Source organism: Tetrao urogallus (assembly GCF_951394365.1).
Source record: "Tetrao urogallus genome assembly, chromosome: 18".
NCBI classification, from domain to species: domain Eukaryota; kingdom Metazoa; phylum Chordata; class Aves; order Galliformes; family Phasianidae; genus Tetrao; species Tetrao urogallus.
Window position 1 is genome coordinate 4305208 of NC_136831.1, and position 16785 is coordinate 4321992.

The following is a 16785-nucleotide window of genomic DNA, read 5'->3' on the forward strand; positions in this document are numbered from 1 at the left end:
AAGGAGGATTGAGGGATCAGATTCTGCTAGCGAGAAGATTATCTGAGCACGAAGGATCTCTTTCTGAATTGTAACTTCCTTCCAAACATTTATATGATTTCAAGGCCAAATAGATCAAAGGAGCCAGAAGGTTCATCTCTCCTCAGACTCTGTCACTCAAAGCCAATTCTATTTTAAAATCTTTTATCATCCCCTACCTCTAAGTCTCATGATTTTATTCTCTAGAGATTCATAGTGTTTGCCAGAAACCTGTTTCAAGGCTTCTTAGCTCTTTATCCTCTCCTCAAGACATTATCAGAGAGGCCCAATGCAGCTGACGTTTTTGCTGGTGGAAGTCAGGGTGGCTTCTGCTCAAGTCCCAACATCTGGCATATTATCTTCACAAAAATAGCACAGGGTCTGCGCCCATGAAGGAAGTCATTTGTGTGAGTGTTTGCAGGACTTCATTCCTAAAGAGCTAAGACACCGCATTATTAAAAACAGTGCAATTTGTGCTTTCAGTTACAGTTGTGCAGATGCGATATAACTTCCTTGACAACTTGGTGCATTAGGTTGGCTATCCACTAGCCCAAGTTCAGTGAAATCACTGGAGTTTCTCTGCATTTACAATGGCATAACAGAAATTGAGAATCTGGATGTGGAGAACCCACGATATTTGTTGGCTTTCCAGGCCAGGCAATGCCACAGGGTGGGGGTATGGGGCTGTAAACGAGGGGAAGCATGTTCCTAAGAGACTCCCATACACCATGTCCTATAAAGAACCAGCAGCGTGTCCAGCATGTGGGACTCAGAAACCACAACCGAGGGAGTCACTAAAGAGCTCTTTTAAGAAAAATGGGAGGGACGCTGCTTTGAAATGTTGCACAGCGGTTTCCTACCTGAGGAAATGTGTGAAAGACTCGGCTCAGCTCCCACAAGGACTTAGCCCTGTTATCAAGTATATTTGGTTTCAGGCAACTTGCAAGAAAACAACATTTAAATTCCTTGCTTTATTTAGTGGCTTCTGCTCAACTGCAGCTCCACACAGCTCAACCGAAAGGCAGAAGAGGAGGGCAGTTTGTTAGTTCTCCTCTTGAATTTCTCTTTCTCAGCAGTGTTTTAGCGTGTATCTGATTTAATCTTGTGTCAGAATCTTGTCTGCTTGTTGCAGGGCAAGAACGAATGATAAGTCTGCACGTGTTGATGTGTGTATTTGGATCTACAGGAATTTCCTCCCCTGTGCAAACTTGGTGTGTGGTTGTGAACTCCTCGCTGCATCCCAAATCATCCCTTTTGTACTGACATTCTATGGAATTATCATAGCAACAGAATGATGCCTCCTGCTCATACCTTTTTTTGTCTGTGGCTTACCTGGTGCTTAATTAGACACAACTCTCAAAAAGAAATTGGCTGAAATTGGGTCTCAGAAGAAAGGAAGGTTTTGTGCATAGGTGCGGGTATGCGGAAGGAGGTAGAAAGCCTACCTACATTTTTAATAGTTTCTTTATGAGTGTGATACAGGCATTTTCCTATAATAAAACAGTAATGTTCCCAACCAGCAAGTGCTGTTCTTGGCATCTCATTTTATTCCAATTTGCTTTTCTTGCAACCGTGGGCAAGATTCATGAAAGGGCCATGCCTAACAGGTAGGTAGGAGAAGGTACTTTTTTTTATAGAAGCAAATGTTCCTAAATTATCTACTTGTAGAGAGCACCATATGGTTCTTGCCTACCCATACCTTCTAACCCACCTTCTAACTGGCAGCTGCCATGAAATACAGAAAGATGATTAAATAGTGACTTGCTCCATTGAATCCGCTGCTAACCTACTGCCAAAGTGAAAGACAAATGCTCACAAGTAGAAATAAGTAGAACTGGTTCAGAAGCTGTCATCGAAATGAAAAGTCACAGGATATAATTTTTTTTTTTAGTGGTGAATTGCAAGCTGTTGAAGTGTCTCAACAATTTATCAATAAATGACTGAAGATTTCACATAGCTTTTTCCCCAAAAGAAAGCTCTCAACAGATTTCAGACTTATTCTTAATATAACTGTGCAACTCAGAATAAGGAAAGACCTACGAGTTGGAAGCGAGAGAATAGAAATCTGCTACATTCTGCTATTCACCTCCAGCTGGCATTAATAATCCCATATCATTTTGCTGTGCCTGTGTTTGTCTGTAAAAGTTGTGGTCATCCTACTTGCTTCCACAAACCATGTTGGAACACGTCTGTAAAGGAAATCCGGCTGGGAGTGAATGCAGTGCCCTGGAGAGATACCTAAGTGAGCTCTGTGCTGCATACGTGTTTCTCTGGTTTTGTTATTTAATTTGAATAATACTTCAATTAACCATATCCTCCATGTATGCCACTTATATCAGTTAATTATATTCGCCACTTGTCTACTCTTGTCAGCTTGACCATTTCTTAGGAGGCTCTTAACACTCCTATCAAAATCAGAACACGTAGTTTGAAAACAAGTTCAGATTCCAAAATTCATCCTTAATTATAAATTAATTCTGCTTTACTGACTTTTTCAGTCATTGAGTTAGAACAGCATACATAAAGTTCCTAAACAAATGACAGCCATGGTAATCAAATGCAATATATCCCTCATCCAAAGGATGTGTATGTTTTCTGTATGTTTTTATCACAGTAATGACAGTAATGGAAAAAATTGCCATGAGATAAGTAATGTAAATGACTCAAGAGCCACTGTCAAACGATACTTCCAGAAGTTAAGAAGGAGGCATTCTTTGCTTAGTTTCAGAGAAAGCAAAAGTTTCATGCAAGGAAACCTGAGCTTTTTCTATTGGTCAGCCTGGTTGCAGGTAACTGCTGATACATGAGCTTTTGCTACTGTGTGAGAATTAAATTACCTGGGTACAAATTTGTATTTACCTGTTTGCAGGATCCTCATTTGAACTTTCCTTGCTGTATTCTGCCTTTCAAGGGCAAATGGAATGACTTTTCCTGGCTCATCTGGTTCTGAAGGTCTGGAAAAAATGTGTATCAGTGCTGGATAACACTTCAGCCCTGTTGTTTTTTTTTTTTCTGCCGTGGGCTCCAAACCACTTTATAAATTAAAATCATATTGTGAAAGGGGAGATCAAATCTTGCATTTCAGAGTGCAAGAAAAGGGCTTCTGGCTGTAAGTCAGAGGTTGATGGACATCCTGGCTCCCCTTACTTTGGAGGAAGCTCAATTCTACAGGGAGACGTCTTCAGATGTACAAATTCTGTGCAAATCTGTAAACTAGAACACCTGATTCAAAACCATTTGTGCTTTGCATCTTATCTGCAAACTTTGGTGTCAATTCTGGAGATAAGGCTGAGCACTGATAGTTTTTTTGGCCCCAAGGTATGATTTTCTATGAGAAATCTCTCTATTCTTCAGAGCTGAATACAATCCTCACCAATATTCCTGAAAGCCCTCCTTAGACTGATGGTTACAGTAAACTTCCCACCTTACAATTCCAGGAATAGAGCTGCTGAGGTTTTCCTGTACTAGTTCCAAAGGGCCAAGACAAACCCCAGAGCTGGTGCTTCCTCCAAAATACTTCAGTAAGAATAGGATGTTTCCATCCACCGCTGTATATTGACTCTTGCTATGCTTCTGACCTTAAATCATTTGATGACATCACATTGTTACTTTGAATCCATGTACAAATAAGCTGTATGTCCAGTAGGGAACATTAAAACGGTCCATTTTGACTCACTCTGCAAACTGTTTATGGGCTACTTGCAGCTTTCAGGATTTTTACAAGAGAACATCCACTGTTCATTTCCTGGCTCAGCTCCAACTGGACATGTTAACTTTGCCTAATTTCCAAGACATTCGGTGGGAAGGCTTCATAATAGAAGCATGTTTTTCCACCAGGGAACTTATACCACTTTTTTAAAGTCTATTTTTCCCAGACAAATTAAACTTACTTTTTATGAGCTTCTTCTAGAGGGTAGAACAGTAGCTCGCCTTGTTAGATATTAGTGCTTCTGTTCGGAAGGGTGATCGTGTAACTGCGGGGCCTCAGTATTTTACACTTTCTGGAGTTCATTAACCAGAGGCTTCTGTATTTGAACCTGTAACGTTTTAGCTGGACGAGACCCAGAAAGCGAAATCAATCCAGCCCCGTAGCACAGAACTAATTGTCATCATAGCCAAGTGTGCAAATATACAAGAAGTCTATAGGAAAGGAGGAGGGGGAAAATTGAGGGCTTTCGTTTTTAGGGTATTATGTTGCCGAAAAGTTTTTACATGTTTCCTCACTGACATAAAATACAAAACTGAAAATATGTTTCCTGTATCAAAATATCTGTACCAAATTGAATGGCTTTATATACCTACATTCATCTAATCGAATGCTTTCCGCTTAAGTCATATATTTGACCGCACATTCAGCTGGGTAGGAGTTGGAGGAGTTTTCTTTTCTTGTCAAAGCTTGTAATTCAGCTGGAGAGGCACCTTTTTCCAGCTCAAGTGCATGAAGAAGAAAAGGCACTGTGATCCAGCTCCTCCTTGTTGACTTGAGAATTTAGAGACCCTCTAAATATTAAGTTTGCACAGTGCTTGATGAACATAAGGGCTATGGTTGTATCCAGCAAGAAGGGACAAATGCATATGTTGGCATGCATGGAAGTCTTTCCAGTGACAGTGAAGATTGGAATATACCTCAAGTGATCATGCTCTCACAGCAGTTATCTGGCTTGACAAGGGAAAATTCTTGTCTTCTGATCAACGCCCTGGTTTAATAGTCATCACATGTTGAGCTTTGTTAAAAATAAATACGTTATTCAATTTAGAGACAAAGGCTACCAATAGAAACACAATGACTACGTTCTGACCCAGAGTAGTGCATTGGCTTTTTCATCCCCAGAGCAGAAGTGAGAGCCTACATCTAATCCATACAGATCCTTTGTAAGTACATACAACTACATTTAATTCGTATACGTTTTGAAAACTCCAAGGATGCTTCCAGAGAAGGGTTTTTTCTTAAGGTGTTGCCATATGGTTTTAATTCCTCAGAAATATATAGACCAGCTTGTTCACTGAGAAATCCGTGCCAAATATGGCATGTCAAGATAGCTGAAAATGTAATTTAACATCTAGTCCTTTCCTACAGTGTTTTTTTACTAATACAGTGGTTATGCTTCCGACTGGAAAGTCAAATGAACAGCCAAAGGAAGAAATCTTCAGTATTTATTATTTAGTCAGCAAGGAAAAGAAAATATTATTGTTTCTTATGTTCATTACTCTCATCTGATATCTAATAATATAACTTCAGTTTTAAAAATAGTAAGCAGTGCTTGCTAATGCAGTTAGAAATGGAGCAGACAAATAACCCGCACGTATTTGAGACCATCAGATATGCTCTGGAAAGATAAAAGTGTAAAATAAAAAATAACTACGTTGGCGAAGGGAAGCTATGGCTGTGCAGTCGTAGTAAAATGAATTAAAAATGTCATTTAGGATGTCTGGTCAATGATTTTCTGATGGCTAAAATTCTTATCCTCCTTTCTGTCTCTGTTACCTGTTTTTTTGGAGCAAAACATGAGTGTACTGGGTAATTAAAAGTGAATCTTACATTAGGGACCACCACTTCTGCAAAGCGTTTTCTGTGTAACTGTAAACTAAAATGTGATCCATATATTTGCCATCACTGTGGTCGGTCCGTTTTCACACTATTATTATTTTGTCTTAGAACTCCTGTGTTTATAAAATAGGCACAGAAACACAGACTAAATATAAATCCATTCCTCTTTGCACCAGAGAAGCTAGAAAAAAGGAGCCTGAATTCAGAATATTCCCAAATATCCTGGAAGGTGCCTAAATGTTGCTGAGGCGTAAAGCTGAAATACTTTCTGTCCACAGGAGCTGAGGGGGAGCTGCATATTTTGAGGTCAGTGAAATGATTTCTGGACCAATATGATGATAGGAAACACGTTTACTGTTGTGGGCTTCTTCAAATTGGGCAGCATCCTTAAGGGCTGAGTGGAGAAAGATCTCAGATGTGCACTTTGTGGACCAGCAGTGTCTTAACCAAACCATGCTGTGTTCTTCTATGTCCTGCTGGCCTATGCAGACAGAGGGGACCTGAATATATCCACCAAGTTAGCACAAAATAGAAAGAAGGCATTTGAGCCACTTGGTTTTGCTTTTGCATTTCTTTTCCTACCCTGTGCCAGAGGATCGTGAATGATGTGGTACCATGTGTGAAGAAGTGCCATTTGATAAAAACCCATAAAAAGGACTGAAAAAAAAGCATAAAATCCAACTTCTTCAAATATCAGATATAAAAATCAAATAAATGAAGTGGGCCCTGTTTAAAAGCAGAAAAGAGAGGAGAAAAGAAAAGCCGAAAGGGAAAAATAATAAATTACAGGCACAACAGTGACAGCCTTTAAAGTTCCCAGTATTTGAAGAGTTCAAAATATAAATATTATAAATGATATAAATATTATAAATACAAATTTAAAGAAAAAGTGGATTTCACACTGTAAATTCCCACACATGCAAAAAAATAATAAAAAAAACTCCCAATCATCTCAGACGTTTTTGCCTACAGCTTGATGCAGATAAATGGATCTGCGTGTATTCATTGGCTGAGAGCAAACACAGCAGCCTTACAAGCAGGATAAGACTGTCAGCTTCATTCATTAGAGGTTCTGAGAACACTATGATCTTGTATGGCCCTTCCTTAACAGTAAAACACATGATTTCCTCTTTTGAAAAAAAAAAATACGTGTGTGTGTGTGCATATTTTGAGCATCTCCCTTCACTCCTGATATCTCCTCCCATCCAAGCTTTTCCTGCCCAAGTCCTGTGTTTTCCTAATGGCTCTGAAGTCTGCTCTGCCAATAGCGATTCTCCACAGGGTCCAGAGGAGATGAGTGGTTTTTTAAATGAACAATTAGAAGAGATGTCTAATCCATCATTTCAGGGATTTTTTTCCTCTAGGCACTGATTAAGAAAATAGTTCAATACATCTAAAACTGTATCTGTAACAAAAGTGGATACAGCACGCGTGTTTTGAAACTTGCATTTCCTTTCCATAAAGCAAGAGGACCGATTGTCCAAACTGCTGTGCATACTCCATTATTAACCATTAGAATAAAACGCAAGTGCAGCTTGCTCCTCGTTGGGCTTTACCACTTCTGCATGCAGGGCTGAACGAACACCACAGGAGCCAAAATCTATTTTCTATGCCAGTGCAACACATACTTTCCCAACTTTACTTTTTCTAACGTAAACACAGGACAGCATGTACATGGCCTGCGTGCAGCCTGTGTCCCTGAAGTGCAGAGAGCTCGCACTGACAGCCCTCCTGCCAAGTCTGGGGCAGAAAGAATGAAGCTCCTATGAATCACATTCCTTAAGGCAGTTCCAGACAATCTTTGGATACTACCATAATGCAAAAGATCTAAAAGTTATCATCTGTTAAAGGTTATCAGTAAATAAGAAAAAAACCCCAAAACACCTATGGAATCTATGGAATGAAAATGGCTTTAGCAAGCTGTCTTTTCATAAACCTCTTTCTGTATCACAGGTATCATTATGTCTTGGGTTTATGCTGCCAGTGTGAAGTGGATGTGGGCTGTGTAAGTGCACAGGACTGAACAGGGTCCTGCTGTCCGGAAAAGTGAGTTAAATGGAACTAACTTCAGTGGCCAAAGAGCCTGGGATGCAGAGGAAAGTTTACCAACTCATGTTAAAAATAATGATTTTTTTTTTTTTTAATTAACATTTAATTAATAAATTAACAAAATATAAATCAGAATATATTTCCTGCTAGCAGTCTCCTACCTTCCTTGCAGTGTGTGTGTGAAAATGTAGAGGGCAATCATTATTACCTGTAATAATTGTATTTACAAAGGTTGTTTGCTCGTGAAGAGGTATTTTCAGAAAACCACTGCAAAATGCTGTGGTGAGAAGGAGAGGAGAAAGGAAAAGGAAGGAGGAAGAATTTGCAAGTAGGCAAACACATGCATGCACTGATGCATGCTTAGTGCTACTTGGTCTGTATTCTGTTTAAGAGCTCAAACCTTGCTGGTTCCACAGTGCTCCTGGGAGCAGTGAGGAAGGCTGCTTTGGTTTGAATCCTATGGTTCCGCCAAGCTGTCAGATGCAAGCCTGAAAAGTAGGTGCCATGCAAAATTTGCATTGGAGATTTATTTCCACAACCATGTTGAGAGAAAAGTGTTAAACCTGAAAGGCCAAGCGGAAGTTGGTTGGCAACACTGGCCTCTTTTTCAGTTTGTTTGTTGGCTTATTGGGAAGAAAGGGGAGGTTTTGTTTAATGCAATTAAATATTCCAAAGTGATATTTTCTCCAACGTTCTGTTGACTTTGAATCCTGCTGTTTAAAGGATAGCATCAACAAGTCAACTCCCTCGTCTGCTTTTGCAAAAACATCCATCTATTCTGAGGCTGCAGGCACAATTTGAGAACAATACTCTTCCCTTTTTGAAAGTGGTTTCCCCCAACACATACATGCTCCGGGCTTTTTGTATTTTCTGTGCTGTCACCATGGCAGCCCAATCCAAACTGGTGAGAGGATTTCTGTGGCTAGAATCAGGACTAATGAGACTGCATTGGAAGCTCTGCTTTGACCACGGTTCTTTTCCATATCTCTTGATGCATCAGTGGTGCAGCGCTCTGTAATGTAGTAAAATATGTCAAAGGATTGGGAAAACATTCATGTAATTATTGAGCCATTCCTTGGAGTAAATACACCGTTAGTCACAAAGAAGTATTAATCATCCTTGTATGTTTGTTCAGTCCTATATATATTGTCGGTGATCCTGCTATGACTGCAGGGAAGGGCAGCCATGGAAAGCCCAGCCTGAACACTGCCCATTGCATTAAAATTTATATCACGCCTGGGTTGTGATCTAACACCCTCTGCAGCTTTTTCACGGGATGTTAATGGGCTTTTGTATCCTGCCCTGCGTGTTTTGTGACACGAATGTATTTTAGCCTCACCCTTTCTGATTCCTGCAGCTATCACAACAAATACACGCAACCATTCCATCCCATTCTGGAAGCCACAGGTGGGAGGACTGAATTTTGGCATTCTGAGTTGCAGTCATTGTAGTTCAACACAAAACTTACCATGCAAATTTTGCACTATAAAAAAATTGGGTCTTAAAACCCAATTTTCTTGTCTACGCGGCTGCTAATGGCCGAACCCCCCCATCTCTTTGCTTCTGAGCCGCCTAGGAAAGCAAAACCACAGGATCAAACTGAGACAACACTATTTGCATCTGCCTGCAGCCTCCCATGGCGCCCTGCAATCGGAGAGCGGCTGCAGAACATAGAGGGCTTTCTACAAAGCAAACCCAGCGGAAATCGCCACCAATGCTAATTCGAAACAGAATGAGATAGCCACAGTGCTGGGCCTTGAGAGCGTGCACAAAGAAGGCCTTTTCTTGTTCGCAGGGTGCTGACAGTATGGGCGAGAGTCCATCCTGTGCAGCTGAAGTGAGGAATAGCACATCCTTAAATCTCAGCACCTGGGCACAGCTCAGGAGACCTCGGGAGAAACTTAGAAGGGAGGTTTCTGAGAATGACACTGGGGCAATCCCAGGAGGTTCCACAGCTGGCTGGTTATGGAGCTGCTAAAACAGGCCTTCAGAATGAACTCTGGGATCTCTAGAAAGGCTCATTTATCAACGTAAACGAAGTTTAGCTGTTTAATAAATCTGTTTTCTTTCCTTCTTTTCATCAGGCATTGCTATTATGGCTGATGGCTTTCATAATGTGATCGGCTGCTTGTGCGCAGCCAGTCAGATGAGGATGAGTTGAAGAGTTTTTTGATTGTTTTTTATTAAATAGGTGCTCAGTTTGCCCTATGTGTGCTTAGCGTTCTTCTTTTTATTCCGTTTCAGAGCTGCATCTCTTCTAGGGATGGGTAAACTGCTATGGAAAAATAGGAAGTAGCCAAACCAAACCTCAGCCCAAACACTGACATCAACCCTAGCATTTTTGAAGGTCAGTGTTAGTTTGGATAAGTAACCCATCTACCCAGCTGTAAGTAGGGATGGTTAGAAAATGGATTTTCCACCTTGAAAAAAATGCGGAGACTGTATCTCTGTTTGTAATCACAGTTTTTGAAAAAGCTAAAATTTTGAAATTCTTTTCCAAGCCCAGTCTGTTTGCGTAGTAATTTTATTAGCATTGTATGATCTTGTGTTTATTTAGATTTTTTTTTTATATGAGTTTTAATGAGGTGGAGGAAGTGCACCCAGAAAACATAGAGATCAGTTGATTTAGTAAATCCGCCTTCTCCAAGCGGCCTTCTTCATTCTTTGAATGACTGCTATATCAAATAGAATAATCACATCACTTTTATTTTTGACCACAGCTGGGACAGGAGGAGCCTTGCCAACCCTATGCCCAATTGATTAAAGCAGTCCTATCTTCATTCAGCAGCCAGGTCTGACAGCAGTTGCAGTGAGGACTGGGAGGTTATCAGGAGCTGGAGAGATGTTGCACAAGAAAAGTGATGGCCAAAAGCCTGGAGGGTAGGATCTGTGGAGGAGCTTAGCCATGGCACTGCTGTACCTGGAGGGATGGCAGAAAGAAGCCAAAGGAAATCTCAAATAGTTTTACCTGGAATAAACTTGATTGTAGGCTGGGTTCCATTTCCGTGGTGTGTTTGCTGTAAAAACTAGAGCCATCTGAGCAAAAAGAGACGCCACTGAGAAAAATGGTTATAACTTCATGTGTTTTAGTGTGTGCAGTGGTTGTAATCCTAAAACATAGGGCATGTGAAGAGAAGGTTGACTTTGGGCAGAAGTAAATTGCAGAAAATTTGGTAAGAAAAATATTGGCATTATTTTAGTATGTTTGAAATAATAATATTAAAGAATGTTCTTCAGGAGGACTCCTTTCACTTACAAATTGAATGTGAGACCAAAATAATCATGAAGGCAAATTGAGAAACTTCCTCATCTTTTTCTAAAGTTTTTTTTGTGTTTTTTTTTTTTTCTCGTAAGCATTTAATTAGATAATGAAAAAAAAAAAAAAAGGCAAACAAAGTAGACTCCAGCAACTCAATGCTGAGCTTTGTGTATAAAGAAAACTTCACTAAATGTGAATCGGGTTAAATAGTTCAATTATTGTCTATTGCTTACATGTTTGAGAAGGAGTGCAACTGTTTGAAATTGTTTAAGTAGTTGGTAAGGTGATCGTAACATTTACCAGCAAATGACATAAATCCAGAATTAATTATAATGGCTTAAGCGGTTAAAAAGAAAGGAGATGATTGGTCCCACGGTTTATTGTGAACTGTCAGGATAATGGAATTTTAATCAGTCCGTTTATTTTAGGAAGGATTAATTGCATGGCGTGATGCAGAAAATACAGTGACTAACTTTGGAAACCGAGCTGACTGCGTAATTTTATTAAAGCAGATCAGTTGTAGCATCTTAATTTCCTCAGACATGTTTATGGGGAGCCATTTGTTTGGTCAGAATTCTTTCCTGACTGTTAGAGCTGCTGAATGTGGATGTGTTTGCTGAGACCATTGCTTGGGCATCAGCCACCAGCTGATGGAAAGCGTGGAGCTCGAGGCTTCGCTGCTAAGGGGACGGCTTGGGGCAGCTTGGGGCTGCTCTGTGGCCACCTCAGGAGGTTGTCTGGGCTTTCACTGAAGGAATGGGGCCTACCAAGAGCCCCCTTCATTGCCAGAAATTTCAGCTGGTCTATTCCTGGGGATTTGGCCCAAAGCGGCCTCCCTGATTGATCCACGTAGAAGGTTTAAATATTGTCTGAGATAAAAAGAAAAAAAAAAAAAAGAGATTAAGAAAATAACTTTGGCTTTTTTTTTTCTATGGAAGATGGAGATAAGATATCCAAGCACATCCTTGAAGCGTCGCGTTATTTGTTTGCAAAATATTTTGGGCAGGAAAAAGAATGAAATTATTTTCCTCCACAAATGAAAACCTTTCATTGTTGATGCTCAAGAATGGATGCTGTGGGAAAAATTTCAATGGAAATTTGCTTCAATTTTGTTGCAAATACACTTGAAGACTAAACAGTTCCAAACCAAGGGTAAATTTTCACTTCACCTGCACGTATTTTTTTTTTTTTGCTGAACAATTATTTGCAAGTCAAGCCCATTCTCTCTTCTTGACATTACCAGAGAGTTGCCTTATAAGACAAAAGCTTGGGCACTTTCTCTTTTGCTGTCCTCCATCTGAACCCTCATTCCCAGAAGGCTGCTTGTGGAAATTTTGGCTAATGGCTGTACCACACCTTCACTTTGTTTTCGGTTGCTTTTCTTTTTCTAATTAGAGGGAAAGGATATATTTTAAATAGCTTAAATGTGGAGAGGACAGTTTGTATTGATATTATTTGTTGTTAAGCTATTATTAGGCTGTATTTGTCAGTGAGGCTAAATTAAAAGTCGGTTCCGCGGTGGAGTTTTATTGGTGTGCTCAAATAAAGTGACATAACACAAGAAAAAAGATGGAAACAAGGTTTACAAGTAGCATCACTTCTCCTTCCTTCAGGGAGAAAGGAAAGTGTGATGACGTACCTGGCAAGTGGTCTACATCAATATTGTAAAAGAAAAAAATAGGGAAAAGCAAATGTTGCTGTTTTGTCTGAGCTGCAGAGGAAAAATAATTCTAATGAGTGTGGTAATGGTGAGCTCAGGCAGGGAGGCAGTGCCTCCAGCACAGCCCTGTCTGATGGGTGCTGCTTTAATGCTTGCTCTATACCCTCAAGGCCAGCCAAATGACTTAGACACTCCCGTGTTCTACTTGCAGGACTAGCGGAAAAGGAACTTGACTACTTGACTGTAACTTTAAGAATGCATTTATGTATTTTTTATCTATTTGTAGTTTGGTGCCCATGCCATGCCGCTTCCACCTTGTGTTACTCACAGCAGCCCAAAGACTTTCAATTGAAAGATTAATATCCTCCAAAATTAATTTTGCCTCTCATAGAAGGTTAAAAGCGTTACGTATTTCTAGCTAAAAATATTATATTCAGATATGCAGTAAAAATTAATGCAGTTCCTTATAATCTACTAGAGCTGATCAGATTGCTTCAAACCTTACAACTGCTCTGACATAAGAACAGTGATAATTTCAGAAATTTGATGTCTTTTTTTTTTTTTTTTCAATGATAGTAATCATCTGATTGGGGAAAACTGTGTGATGATTCACTGTATGAAAAAGGCACAGATGGAAATTTCACAAAACTCTGTCTTAAAGCCAGGCTGACTTGTTAGTTTTGTTATCCGTGGTTTATAACTGGAGAAACTGAGGGGAAAAAAAAAGAGGACTAGATTAAGATAAAGAAGCATAGAAGGACATAGGAATAAACCTCCACGACTGAACCTCCACGTTCTTCCATAAATCCCCCAGCCCAGGCTGCACCGTGCTGTACAGTGGTCTGGGACAGTGCTGCCTGCTATTAATGTGAATAGAGCTTTGTCCCATGAGTTTGGAGTTTCCTTCTCACCACAAATGTTTTGAAAAGCAATTAAGTTATTTAAAAAGCAGCCAACATGGCTACCAGTTAACAGTAGTTAACATTTAAAGCGAATAACTATTACGTGTTATTTTTTGAAAGATCAGACCTTAATCAATGGATACTGATACTGCATGACATGAAACTATGTTTTTATTTTAATGTTGCTTTAGCATTCAAAAGGTCTCTATCCTGACTCAAATTAGTTTTTTGCAGTTTTTAAAAGCGAGAGAGAAAGAGTCAAACTTGAAATCCCATTTGAAGGGAAAGATTAGCTTTATATATTGGCATTTCACAGTGACAAAGAATGAAGTGGTTAAACCATAAGCAATAATCAGCTGTCAATATCACTTCTGCTTTTATTAACAGCAATTTAACAACAGTTTTGTAAGATGTGCGTATACTCTGGCATGCGTATGGATGTAGACATATAGTTAACATTCATTGGAAACAAACTCCCCAAACCTGCATCATCCATCCCTGACTTAGAAGGGTCTGGACAAGCGTGTTGTCTTGTCTCCATGTCTGCTTTCACCCTGCCATCCTGTGCTTTCTTGTGCAGTGCTGGTCTCTGCCCAGATGTGCCACCAGTTGCTGCGTATGGGCCTGGGAATGTCTATCATCTTCATTTTCATTGCAATGGGTTTCTATTAAGTCGCCTTTCCAGTAGAGTTGCTGGAAGCCCCAGACAGGAGGCAGAAGAGAGATAATATTCATTAGTCGATTTAAAATAAAATAATTTAATATATAGCTATTTTAAGTGAAGCTTTTAGTAAGAGATCACTCACTGTTATTGCCAGGGAACAAACTCAGGTAGTCATTTGTATAGAACGTACGACCTCGGCCACATTTGTCACAAAAGCCAGCAAAAGCAGGGCTATGGGTAATCAGGATGGCTGGCTGACAGATTTTCTTTCTTTCTTTCTCTCTCTTTTTAAAATAAAATTATTTGTTTAGTTTGAAAAACAATACCCGGCTGGGCTACAGGGAGTGTGCTTAGTGAGCGAATGCAGGCAGCTGGCATAACCACAATGAGTGGAGCTGCACCCTTCCAGGAGGAAAAAAGGCTCAGATGACAATATAAGTTACTCAAAACAAATAGCAATGAAATGGAATGGAAGAGAGTTCTCCACTTGAATTACTATAATGTTCCATTTATAGTTTCGGGCTTCTCATAGACCGTGATTATAAAATGTTGGCTGGCATCTTAAGAAAAAAAAAAAGGAAAGAAAATATTCTCCTGGAGGCAAAGAATCTAGATTATCAAGTGGATTTTTATTTGATATCAATAATAAATCATTACTAGTCTAATTTTATTGCAGTCAGGATGTAAATGACACCCATCTGCAAGGCTGCAGGGTGTGCTAAACTTAGACTGCAAACCCTGTTCAGTAATGCACCTTACACCATGGATCTTCCCATTAAGAACCACTTCCTTTTGGCTGCCCTGGATAGTTCTAATATATTCTAGCTGAAGGAAGCTGCTGCCAGTGCTGGTGTTGGAACAGGCTGCCCTGGGAAGTCACCATCCCTGCAGGTCTTCTAGAGGAGGGTAGGTGTGGCATCAAGGAACGTGGTTAGTGGGCATGATGGGGATGGATTGGGGTTGGGCTTGGTGATCTTAGTGGTCTTTTCCAAACTTTATGACCCTGGCCCACTCTGTACAGGGCAGGGTAAGGAAGCACAGAGATCCTGAGGTGATTATTTTTTGAACAAAAGAAAACATTCAGAAGGTGAATGTTTGAAAGAGCCATCGCTCCAAGAGAAAAGACAAGGTGGTTGCTTGGGCTGAAAACAAAATGAAGCTCCACTGCCACATTTTTTGTTTTTGTCAGACATGCTGTTCTTGGGGGGCAGACCTGAATTGTGTGGAAGTAAAAGAAACTAGAAACCAAAGGCAAGGAGAAAAAGAAGGTCAAGAAATCACCTGAGGATTGATGATAATAAATGACCAGGAAGGCTGCTCTGCCATGAAGAGTTGGTTTAATGTGCTCTCTTCCTGCCTTGGTATATAAAAGGCTTTTTGTCTGACATGCTTGACTAAAATTGCATGGAAAAATCCTTAGCTGCAGCTCATAGGATGAGCAGTGATTTCTGCCTTGACCTGAGTGCTTTGTGCAGGTTTATGGCATGGTTGTTCCAATGTAGCATGCCTGGGTGCAGCCCTGCTGTGGGACACACTGTCTTGGCCAAGTCTATGGAGGGCCACTTCAGATCATGAACTGCAGCTGCGTGTGAAGGCCACACTGCCCTCCTTCACCCTGTGAGAAGGGCTAACAGGGTGAAGATCTACCACCTTTATTTTATATATCTACTTACCTTTATTTTATTGTTCCTGCCCCCAGGAAGTTCCAGCCTGCATCAGTCCATCCCACTTGCATTCCTGATGTGATACTCAGCTTTTGCTGATCAGATCAGGACGTTCGGAGGGGAGGCAGTACACAGGAACCCCTAAATGCTGTTATGCTCTGCACCCTTATAAGGGATAGGGTGGGGAGAGGAGCAGGAGAGAAAGGAGAAAACAGAGCAGGTACCAGAAGCCCTGTGATAACATTTGCTCAACATCTGCCCACCTTTCAGGTGGAGAGGGCAGTTTAAAGCTATGCAAATAAAGCAACAGAAATATCTCTAGTTTCTTGCTTAGGAGGGTGGTCCCCCTCCCAAGCTCAGACTTGAAGATGATGCATCCCCTCCCCACAAAGCATTGAGCAGTCAATTTCTGCCAGTTAAATAGCGTGGCTTCCTAGCTGGAAAACGCAGCACAAAAGGAGCAGTGACACGCAGTGGGGCTGTGCAGAAGCTCTGTCCCCAGGATGGTGCCCTCCCCGCAGAGCGCTTTCGGGACCCCATAGCGGGTTGGGGCTGAGCAGTTCCCCACGTGCCAGCTGTGGTTTGCTCTCCTTGGCCGCGTTCCCCGCAGCGCTCACAGTTACCTGCGGAAACCCAAAAGCACCGCTCTACGCACGCGGCTGTCTCCATAGCCCCTGTGTAGACAAGTGGAGCCAGAGGGCTGATCCCCCGGCCCCAGCACACAGCCTTCCTTTCAGCACCTTCCCCTTACACAAAGGCCAACTTATCCCACCTTTTTTTCCCCTCTCTCTCCCTCTGTCTCTGCTCCCCGTAGCCCCTCCGCACGCAGGCTAATAAAAAGCCCTGTGCCACCTCCTCTCCCCCTCCTCCCTTCCCATCCAGAACAGCCAAAAAGGGGAAAAAAGAAAAAAGAAAAAAAGAAAAAAAAAAAAAAGCGGGGGGGGGGGAATGGAAGGGGAGCAAAAGCTGAGGCTGGGGGGAGTTAAACCTGGAACTCATTTAGCAAAAGGGACTTTAGTTA